The sequence below is a fragment of the Sinocyclocheilus rhinocerous genome, unplaced genomic scaffold (assembly GCF_001515625.1).
Source record: "Sinocyclocheilus rhinocerous isolate Xijiao unplaced genomic scaffold, SAMN03320098_v1.1 scaffold1149, whole genome shotgun sequence".
Taxonomy (NCBI): Eukaryota; Metazoa; Chordata; class Actinopteri; order Cypriniformes; family Cyprinidae; genus Sinocyclocheilus; species Sinocyclocheilus rhinocerous.
In genome coordinates this window covers 649616-661046 of record NW_015664180.1, presented here as the reverse complement: position 1 = coordinate 661046, position 11431 = coordinate 649616, and the positions used below count along the sequence as shown (strand labels likewise).

Below are 11431 nucleotides of genomic sequence, written 5' to 3'. Positions count from 1 at the left end.
TGTGAAGTCAGTGGTGAGTATGAAAATACTAGAAACACAACTAACCAATACAGAAGAGTCAATTCCCATTGAACTTTTTGTAAGAACCACTGAGTCCTTTAGGTGTCACCTTGGGGACGCCAAGTGGATTGGCTCCTAGTGGATGGCTCTTGATTGTTTTGAGTCCGTTTGCACTTTCGAGACGCTCCCTAAGCGTTCAGTTAGCTGGCAGTGTGAGTGTTGAAGCCATACAGCCGTAGTGGAGAGTAGAAGAGAGGCAGGCTCACTCTCATATCACCGCTTCACAGAGTACGACTCATCTCGCCTGATACGCTCACACACGCGCTCTCTTTTCCCTCACACACTTGTGCGGAAAGCCACACATCAACCCTCCTGTCACTGGGACAATGTATACAGAGAACCTGATGACTACTGGCTGGTGACAATAGAAAACAAAAGAACTATCCAACGGTGGGAAGAGGAACGATCCGGTTGGGATCTTGGAAGCCAATGCTGCAGCCAGGAGCATCTGCAGGCTTAATTGAGCGACTCAACCCGAGCAGCTGTGCACAGCCCACACGCAGAAGCTGAGAGGGACAGCCGAAACCGAGGATAGACGCATATGCCGAGCTGACAGGGCTGGCTGATGTGGACGTACCACCTGTCAAGTTCTAGCCCTGGGTGAGCACTTTCATCTTCTCCAGAAAAGGGGCCGTTTAGTGTGGCAAATTGGCAGTGTCCCACCTATAATTAGGGCTTAAATATAGGATACGTGAAGTCAGACCTGAAACTTGTCATCTTTTCTGTTGGTTTGACATGGACTCGGCAGATGCCGTATTGTTAATTTCAATCAGTTCCTATTGCTTTAGGAGCTTCAAAAGCTTTTATATGCGATGTAATGCAACAGTGCTGCATGCACCCACTAACAAGAGCTTAATTACCTCTGCGGTGTTCATGCATGCAAATAACGAGCCTCATCATTTAAATACGACTGGACTGTCTTCTCTGGACGTCCTCTTCAAGATGGTTTTAAAGGGATAGTTCATCTAGAAATAAGATTTTGTCATCTCTTACTTGCTCTCATGCTGCATCTTAACCCATATGATTGACATTTTTCATGGAATTGGACAACAGGAGATATTTTGAAGATTCTTTGCAGGTCTTTTCTGTTCGACAAGTTTATAGTAATCACATCTGTCCAAAAAGGACAAAAAACGGAAGGGTTTATTAATACAGAATTAATACAGAATGCGTTTAAAAACACATGATGCACGGCTGTGAGGTGAAGAATGGTGCAACACTTCTTGAGATAAGATTTTTAAAGTTGAACTAAGTTTAATTTGAGAGATAATTTTATAGTGACCACATCTGTCCAAATAGGACAAAAAGCCACAATGGTTGATTCACACAACCCACAAAAAAACACATGATGCAGGGCAGTGAATTAGGGGAAAAAAGTAATACGTTTTGAGGTGTTCACTAAAAAAAATATTTGAAGTGTTTCAACGTTCGTTGTCAGATTCAAAAATAGCATGCCAAGGCATCGTGCAAGATTTAACGCCATTGATGCCAAAACTTACTGGTTTGCACGTGTTGCAACCAAAAATGACATGCCAGTTTGAATATCAGTGTTGGAAATTTGGATCTTTCGTCAAATAAAACCAGGTATAATCAGATTACTTTTTTCAAGTAACTAGTAAAGTAATGCATTACTTTTAAATTTACAAGAAAATAACTAGGTTACTTTTTTCAAATATGTAACGCAAGTTACTTTGTTTTCCCATTTATTCACTGACAACTCTCATTTTCTCGTGTTGAGAGAAATTGGGAGTGAGTTGCAGAGGCACTGCCTTTAGCCTGAGGCTTATTCATTTCACTTTTGGTGTGAAAGAGCCTTTACAGTTGCCAAAAATATAACTTATAAATAAGTAATATAATATAATATAAATATAATATTAAAACAAATAAGTAAGCCCAGCCCATGTGACAAAAAGTAACACAAAAGTAATGTAATGCATTACTTTCCATAAAAAGTAACTAAGTAATGCAATTAGTTACTTTTTTATGGAGTAACACAATCTTGTAATGCATTATATTTTCAAGTAACTTTTCGCAACACTGCATAAAACTGACATTAAAAAGACTCAAAGTAGTTAATGAGGTAAGTCAACCGCCTTTGGTCACTCATATCGACCAAAATAATTTTTTGTGTGAAAACTCTAATTTGCAGCTACTTGAATGTGAGTAAATAATGACAATTTTCATTTTCGTGGGAATTTTTCCTTTATCTGTAATTCTTTTGCTGTTGTGCAACATTAATTTGCACTATTAATAGCGTTCATGTCCTGCTGGGAAATTACAACATCAGGTTTTCTACCAAAAATACCTCTTCTACAAAATGATGAATACCGTGCATTAGGTCTGTTTTGTTTGCTTTGTTTTTATTGAATTTATGAAGGTGCTGTAAACAGAATTGTATTTTCTAGAATATTATCTCATTAGAATTATTATTTAAAAAAAACAATGATTTCATACATTAACAAATTTACCGCAAACTACAGATGCTGCATCCACTGCATCTGCCATGTTTTCTCACTGAAACGTTCCCAACTGGGAAACTCTGAATAATTGCTACATTGTAGTGACGTTAATGTGCATTGAGCTCATAAATATGATCTTCCTGATGTGACTTGATTGCACCGTGTCCTTATTCTCATTTTGAGAACTAGATTACTGTTTTTCACCAACTATTCAGAATTTTATTACAGTGTCCATTCTCAAAGGTCATACATCAAAACCATATTGAACACAAATTTTGATGGCAATAAAACAGATGTGAGGCAATTTAATTTTGGCATTGCTGGTCTTGAGGGCATTATTGAAATGGGTTCTTCAGCCCCCACTTACTGTAAGAGACAATCGCAGTGTTTATTGGATCAGCAGAATAAGATTTCATTGTTGCCTTCATGATAACAGTAAGATACGAAGAGCTCCTGATGAAAGGATGATGAGCGGAGAGGATCACTCTGTATGTGGGCAGTGGAGGAGGAGGAAAAGACATTGCGGCTCTTGTGTTCGGATCAGTACAGACAATAAAGATCAGGCTTGCAGCTGGGAAAGAATAATCACCTTTCTGTCCACTTTGATCAGTCCAGCTTATAAGAAGTACAAGGAATGTTCTGTTTTTAAATTGCGTCTTTAAAAGCTTGTTTGTATGGTTGATCTTTCTTATGTTTAATGCTAGAGTTTTATTTTAGATGAGAGTTGACATGGAATCAGAATTGACCCTATTTATTTTTTTATTGCATATGAGTTATTATATTTTAAATTTTTATTATTATGTTTTATTTACATTTTTAGAATTTTTATTGTGTTTTTATTTTATTTCATATAGTCCATTTTTTTATACTACACAGAATGTAAAATGTCTGTGCCTTTACTTAAAGGGGTCATATGACGTTGCTAAAAAAGAACATTATTTTGTGTTGTAACACTCCAAAGAGAAAGGAAAACTTAAAATCGCATCATATGTCCCCATTAATGCTATTTTTCCAGTCACTTGTGTTCTTTATTGAGCCCTTGTAAACTGCTGCCGTGTCTCTTTGGTATCACGATTAATGATCTAGCTTGAGATCCCTCTGTATCATTGCAGGACTGGGCCTCCTCCAAGCCGAAGTACAGTAATTGGACACTTTAAAACATCATGAAAAGGGTACAAAAGCAGTTTTGAGCCAATCGTTCATGTATTATTCATTGCCTCGGAACAAGGCTTTATTTTGCATATCTGAGGCTCCCGATGGAGTACAACAAAACAAGAGATTTGGCATTCAGCACATATGACGAGTATGTTATGTTTGTGGTTTGCATATAAATTGCTGGTCAAAGATCACTGTATGTGAGGCCTGCTAACTCAGCCTCCAGATTAAAGGATTGGTTCATAATTTCTCACTCATTTATTCATCCTCATGCCGTTCCAAACCCGTAGGACTTTATTTCTTCTGAGTAGCACAAAAGGAGATGTTTTGAAGAATGTTGTGGTTGCTCTTTTCCGTGCAGTTACAATGGAAGCTTTAAAATGACACAAAGCTCCACAAAACTAGTCCATACGACTCATTCATAATATTTCATTGCTATTTATTGATCATTTTCTGTTTCACTGCTTTCACTGAAAATTTTCTGTTTTTACAGCTTCACTGCAAAAACTACTTGGTGAGACTTTAGACTTTAACTTTTCTTTAAATACTTATTTTCCATTTTAAATATCTAAAAATCCTTAAACATGAAAGTGACACCGCACAAGATATTAAGGTAATTTATAGATTGTACAAATGTTTTTCTTGTAGATATTTTAACTGTAAAATAAGACAAAAAAATGGCCAGATTGAGTTATTTGAGCATTTTTCATTTACTTCTATATATTTTCATAATTATTTATGTTATTCTCAAGGTATGACTATTTTTAAAATTTTACACTTTTCACTTTATTCTTAAAATATTATTATTATCATTATTATCTTTATTTATTATTATTATTATATAATTTATTCATAATGATTCATAAATGAACCATTCTGACCAGTTTGTGAACAGCTAAACTGAAGTCGTTGAAAAAAAGATCTCAATTTAGCTCATGAATGCACAGAGCCTAAAACCATAAAAACGTTTTAATTCCTTGAAATAAACATGAACTGAAATAAAATAAAATAAAAATGTAAACTTATTTTAGCTTGTTGGTAAGGCAACATTTCTCATTTTCGTTTAAGTTGAAGGGCTAAAAGAACTCACACACACACACACAAAACTAGGCATATTTAACCCAAAACAAGTATACAGCTGACAAAAACACAACAAAATTACTAAAACTTCAACTAAAATTTAAATGAAAACTAAAAATATAAAAATAAAGAGCGAATGAGAGCGAATGTTGAGATTTTTTGACAAATTCCAGTTATATGGCTTCAGAAATCTTGTAATGTAGAGCTTTAGTTGTATGGACCACTTTTATAATGCTTTTTGGTGCTTTTGTGAAGCTGATGTGAAATTAATGAAAAGACGACCAGTTCAATTCATCAAAAATCTCCTATATTTCACAGAAGAAAGAGTACTATGGTGCTTAATACATGTACTGTAGTATTTACATGGTACTTCAAAGAATACTAGGGTATAACAATAGTGCCTGGTTCACTCCGTACTGGCAGTGTTCACTGTAATTGTCGTTTTTTTGTAGTTGTAGTTGCTGTTATTGCTTGAGGCAGGTCAGCCTGTGCTGCCTAATCGCACTGTGGGGAAATGTGACGCACGTAATGCTTTTCCCAATAACTTCACTATTAATGTGACAGATTCTTCCAGACCTTGACATCCGACTTTCTTCCACCGGGTTCAGAGGACGGCGGATAGGGCTTTTTCTCTGCTCAGTCATGGACTAGAATTACCTTTTCACCGTCCTTAGAATGACCTTTTCATACTTTCTAATGTTCGTTGTGAGGCTCAGGTTGCATGTCGTCAGTGTCGCCCTGTGTTGGGCCTTCATTTCTGCCAGCTCTTTAATTATGTAATTGGATTAACAACCTACGCATCAAACAAGCCCTAAAGCTGTTTGTCCTCTTCTATCAAGATGAGATTGATTTGATGGGAAGGTATTCGATAACCTGTCCCCTTAATTTCCACTCATCGGTTGCTGGCAGATGGAGGTTGATACATTTTTTAAATGTTAGTCCCCAAAATAGCCCCTCTGGGTCGAACGTCCACCCACAGGTTACACAAGAGGCAGATATCTCACGCTAGATGAGACTGACTGCTGCCATGTTGATGTTGACATTAAATCAATTATTTATTGCACTCTACAATTGGCTATATCTGATCCAACCCAAGCGATGACATATTAAGGCCACGTTTTGAACGCGCCTCCAACTTTCAGCCCGTCAACATCCGGCGCTATGAAGGATATATTGAAGGATGTATTGAGACATAACTCTATGCCGCTCATTTTCACGCATGAGAATCATAGTGTCAATTTAAAGACTTCCATCTCCCCTCTGTTCTGCATTAAAGTCATGACTCATTTCATCAGGCAATTTTACTGGCTGAGACGGAAGCAGAGAAAGCCATTTAGCCTGGTGTCGCTTCAACGTATAATTCATATCCATACGCCAGAGGAATGAGTGCGATAATGACATTTGTAGTGCTTTCGTTTTCTTTTTTTTTTTCTTTTTGTGTAACATTGGAAGGTTTGTAGAAGGGTCATTTGGTTGGTCGTCACATGGTTTCTGGGATAAAAGCATATGAAGCAGCGTTTGCCTTTGGACGTCAACTTTTACGACAAAGTTTCAAGAATTGCGAGATTGGATTAGAAATGTTTTGAGAATAAAGTCAAAATTACTAATTTATTTATGTTATTTTTTCTTCGCCAGCTGAGAAGCTGAGATCGTTCGCCAGCTTAAGCCAGGCTCACACTACAGGATTATTGGCTGGATTTTGCGGTCGCGGACAGATTTCCACAGTCTGCGACAAAACCCCCAGATCGTGACCAAATCGGTGCTCGTTGCGGCCGAAGCTCGTTAAGTATGAGCAGGTCAGCAACGTGATCCAAACCTGTCTCGAGCTATCACAGACGCTATGACATTTTCAAACCTGTTTGATATTATCGCCACGTGATCTCGTAACGTGAGCGACACAATGACAAGGTGGAACTAAAGTGACGTGACATGTGGCCAAGTATGGTCACCCATACTCGGAATTAGTGCTCTGCATTTATCCCATCCAAAGTGCGCACACACACACAGCAGTGAACACACACACCGTGAACAGTGGGCAGCATTCACTCCCCCCACCCACAATCCCTGCCGGTACGAGACTCGAACCCGCAACCTTTGGGTTACGAGTCCGACTCTAACCATTAGGCCACGACTTCCCCTAATCCAGCCAACCACAGTGCAGATGATATAAACACTATATCATGCATCTTTATGAACAGAAACGAAAAGCCACAAATTAATCAAATCAACTAACTAGAAATAAATGTAAAAAATGCATAGATTGTGTAGGCTATATAATACCACGTTTCATTGTACTGTTTAATTACCTCCAACTCTTTCTGCAGTACTGACAGTCCTTGTTGTCCATGTCTTCCAAGCCATTGTTTCTGCCATATTCTCTTTTGTTGTGGTTTCTTCTTTCTTTCGGATAAAATAACTGCACAGACCAATTGAAGGGCCAGTTGATCGTCCATGCTTGAAGATATGGCCTATAATCGCTGTAATTTCTCGTGAGAATTTATGTGAGAAAACGTATTTTCGCTGATGGTCGGGAACGCCTCTTCACTGAATGTTTTGTAGTGTGTGCACCTCGTTAGCGTTGTGTTGTGTAGTATGCTTGCAGCTATGACAAGACGACAGATGAAAAGAAATCTTGTTACGTAGTGTGAGCAACACACGACTTTGTCGCTGCATGTTGCCAGGGGCTGGTGATGAGGTTGCTAGTGTGCGTTCTCACTACTGGTTGCCTTGACAGCGAATCAGGTTTCTTGCCGCTAAATACAAACATTTTGGAGGCAAAAGACTAAATATAATACAAATATGAATTAAATCCATACATACAAACAAGACGCCCGTCTAACCTTCCGACGATTTGCAGAATTGTCAGGAATTTCTCCTTTTAAGAGAAATTCTTGAACCTGTATATAGAACGCAAAAGAATCCATATCGCTAGACTGTCGTAAAAACGTTGGCGGTGACAGGAAGTGGAAGCAATTTCGCGCATGCGCAGTACAAATCGTGTTTCCGGTACGGATCGAGTAGTCACAGTGTGAACGGGGCTTTAGTGAAATGGTACGCATCACATTACACGTCACATCGTAATGTCACGTGTCTTTACGGGATCTTTACAGGATGTGTGTGAACGCACACACAGATTCCGGAAAATCACTGGCAGTGTGAATGAACCAAAATTAAATGATCCCGGGAGGAATCACGGAAAACATTATCAGTGTATTTTCCAGGAATCTCTGTGTGAAAGGGGCTCAAGAGAGTTTGTTTACACAGTATATCGTGGTGTCTTCACTCCGGCGTTCAGCATGCGGTTCTGGAGCGGCATCCAAAAAATGATTCACCTGCGCTTTGTGGAAATGGATCTGCTCCGTGGAGGGTTTGCCAGATGTCGTGTTACTTGTCTGTGTAGTTGTCAAATGGAAGAAGGATGTAGAAAGAACAACTAAAGGCGATTGATTTTGTTTTTGTTGATGGATAGGACGCCTTGTTGAGCTTCAGAGCTCCAGGTCATTCCTATGGGACGTTCTGTAAAGCTTATCTGACCCGAGCAACAGTAAACAAAGTGGGCTGAAAGGATTGTTGTTAAGAGCACAATCGGGTGCTTCTGTGTTCGATCAGGGTAACGTCACTGTGAACGTTCTCGAAATGTATCTGTTTTATTTATCTAATTATTTTGACTATTGTTAATGTATTGCTAGTTTTCTCATAATCTATCTTCTCATAATTGATTTTTCCTAAAATATTGCTGTCAATCCCTTAATTTTGACTTTATTCTCAAAATATTACTAGTTTTATTCTTATGATTTTCACGTTTATTATAAAAATATTAGCCACTATACTTTTAGAAAATATCACTCCTTTATTCTCTTAATTTTAATTTTATTCGCAAAATATTACTATCATCAAAATATTACTAATTTATTTTTAGAATTTTGGCTTGACAAGATATTAATATTTTTCTCAATATATATTTTTTCATAATTTTGACTATTCTCAAAATATTGCTCCTTTATTCTCAAAATGTCACTCCTTTATTCTCATAATTTATTCACAAACTATACTATCCTCAAAATATTTCTTATTTATTGTTTATAATTTTGAGTATTTACAAAATATTGATCCATTTCTCAAAATTTTACCAATTTATTCACATTATTTTAAATTTATTTACAAAGTATTACTACTATTCTCAAAATATTACTGCTTTTTCATAAATTTGACTATTCACAAAATATTACTTTTCTCAAAATATCTCATAATTTTAACTTTATACACAAAATATTACTACTATTCTCAAAATATACTTTTTCATAATTTTGACTATTCACAAAATATTGCTACTTTTCTTAAAATATTAGTACTTTATTCACATGCTTTTCACTTTATTCTCAAAATATTTTTACTATTTTATCTCTAAATTTTACATACATGCATCAGAGTTTAACTTTTCTCTGTGATGCCATAGAATAGATAAACAGTTTTTTTGGTTCCCAAAAATTGTTCGCTGAAAGTTTTAGCAAACAGTTCTTTACAGAACTATTTTTTTTTCTTAGTGTGAAGTAAGTGTTAAAAATCAAGAACCTTGGCCTTGACCTTGGGTCCTCGGAGGACCTGCCATGAATTTCTCATGTGACTTAAAATAGAAAGTACAGGCAAGCTTGAACGTCTCAAGCCTGTTGCCAGGCATTGATTAATTATTCAGCTATAATGGAAAACACACTGTGATCATAGAGCCACATGTGGCCGTTTCAAGCAGCAACTACAAATTCTCACTTTGTTTCTGTCTCCGTCTCCTCCTTTCTTTTAAGCGTTCACTTTTTTCCTCTCACACTGGCTTGGCTATATTGGCGTGGCCGTGCTTTGTGGAGTGTTTTTTTTTTCTTTTTGATGTGATTTTGACTTTGTCATTGTGGGGAAATTTGTCAAGGACACAATCAGGTTCTTCATCGTCTGTGTTCGATCAGGGTAACGTAAAATTACAACACTGTCAGAGCTCAAAACTGTCTCACGTAAGAAAGGAAGCAAGAGTTGTAATTGGGTAATCCATCTTTTTTGTCACATGCACGTCATTTCTCAAGTAAGGCCAGTTTGCTGTCTGCTTTTAAGGGGGAAAAAAATGAAATATGTGTCCTGATTTTTAATTGAAAAGATCCGTTTTGTCTGTTTGATGCAATATTCAAACCAAAAAGAGCAAACTATATTTATTGTATTCAAATTATAATTTTTGTATACATTATATACAGAGAAGATTCAGCTTTTTTTGGGAATATTAATAGTATTTGCTTTATTTTCATAAAAAGCACATTTTCACCCTAAATTCTCATTATGGTAATGTGGAAAATCTTATTACTGTAATACTTAAAATTATAATATAAAATGTAATAAAATCTGTACACTGACATATATTTAGCAAAATATTTTTTTTAATTTTTGCCCCAAACCTTGTTTATTTTCGGACCCTGGTAACCTTCTATAATGGAATTTTAATAATAATTATTTTATTTTAGTTTATAATAATTTTAAAAAATAATTGAAACTTAATGTATATAAAAATTAAGAATTAATATTTTGACTTACTATATGCATCATAGAAGGTTATCAGGATGAGATATTAAGCAGGGCTTGGGGCAAAAAAATGCCACTGAAAGTGACAAAAATCCCCTAGATATTTAAAATAGAAATTAAATGCCCTGTTAGTTTTTTTTTTTTAATTCTGTTATCCAGTGCTATATATTTTATATTGTAGTGATGGGCTTAATACCTTTGCAGACATTTCAGTTGTGAAATATGAATATTCACTGCTTCAGAGGTGAGTGTACTTGAATGTGGAGTTAATATGATAATGATTTTATAAAAACTCTGAACATTTGAAACTGCAATAATGTCAAACTATTTATTTACAATGCATTCCCGCAGAGCATTTTTTGTGTCTTTGGTCATTAGTATAGCTTAATTGTTATTAGCTTCTCAGTTATTTAGTATTTAACAAATTTGCCGTTATTTTTTTGTGATTTTTGTCATTAGATAACAGGTCCTCATAAAGAGTGTCATGCTCAGAAATAATGAAAAAGAGACTGCAGTCCTTTTGAATTTGCAGAGCTTGCTGGAAAAAAGCTGCACGTTGGATATTCCTCTGTACTGTACTTTCTTCGTACTTCATATCTCATTTCATCCTCCTTCCTTTCTTCCCTCTTAAGCCTGTTCTCAAAGAGGCCTTAGGATTGTCAGTCATTTGCAGTGGCTCAGCGTTAATTCCACCCAAACGCCGGGGCAGTGATGGTGCTCACACCCACAGGATTTATATGGTGACAGCCAAAACGCCAAGTCTGAGCTCTTGGGGAGTAAGAAGGGAGCACCCGTCAAGTTCCCACTGTGTCGAAGGCTTTCTGAAATTCCTCTCTCCCCGAATCCCCTCTTTCTTCCCGTCTTTCCCCAAGCCGGGTTATGTCATGCTGTATAATCTCTCTGAGTGTAGTTTCCCCAAATGTTGTAAAAGAACAAATCATTCTTGTTCACTTCCATGTACTAATTTTTTCGTTTGCTATAGCATGAGCCTGTAGCATTCGAGCAAAGAATCATTTCATTGGTTAGACCTATTCTTTCTAGAGTTTCTTACTAGATTAGTAGCTATTTCTTATAATAATATTCCAAAAAATGTTTGTAACGATTTGTTTTAGCTGACTTTT

The 11431-nt window shown here is 36.5% G+C and overlaps 1 protein-coding gene across 1 annotated transcript in view; it reads left to right on the top strand.

Moving 5' to 3' along the window:
* The first annotated feature begins 228 nt into the window (after positions 1-228).
* LOC107729688 (leucine-rich repeat and immunoglobulin-like domain-containing nogo receptor-interacting protein 3) overlaps positions 229-11431 on the top strand; it is a 37599-nt gene continuing 26396 nt past the window's right edge. The window contains exon 1 of the mRNA XM_016540354.1: positions 229-660. The gene's annotated coding sequence lies outside the window, so the exon portion shown is untranslated. The remainder of the gene's footprint in view (positions 661-11431) is intronic.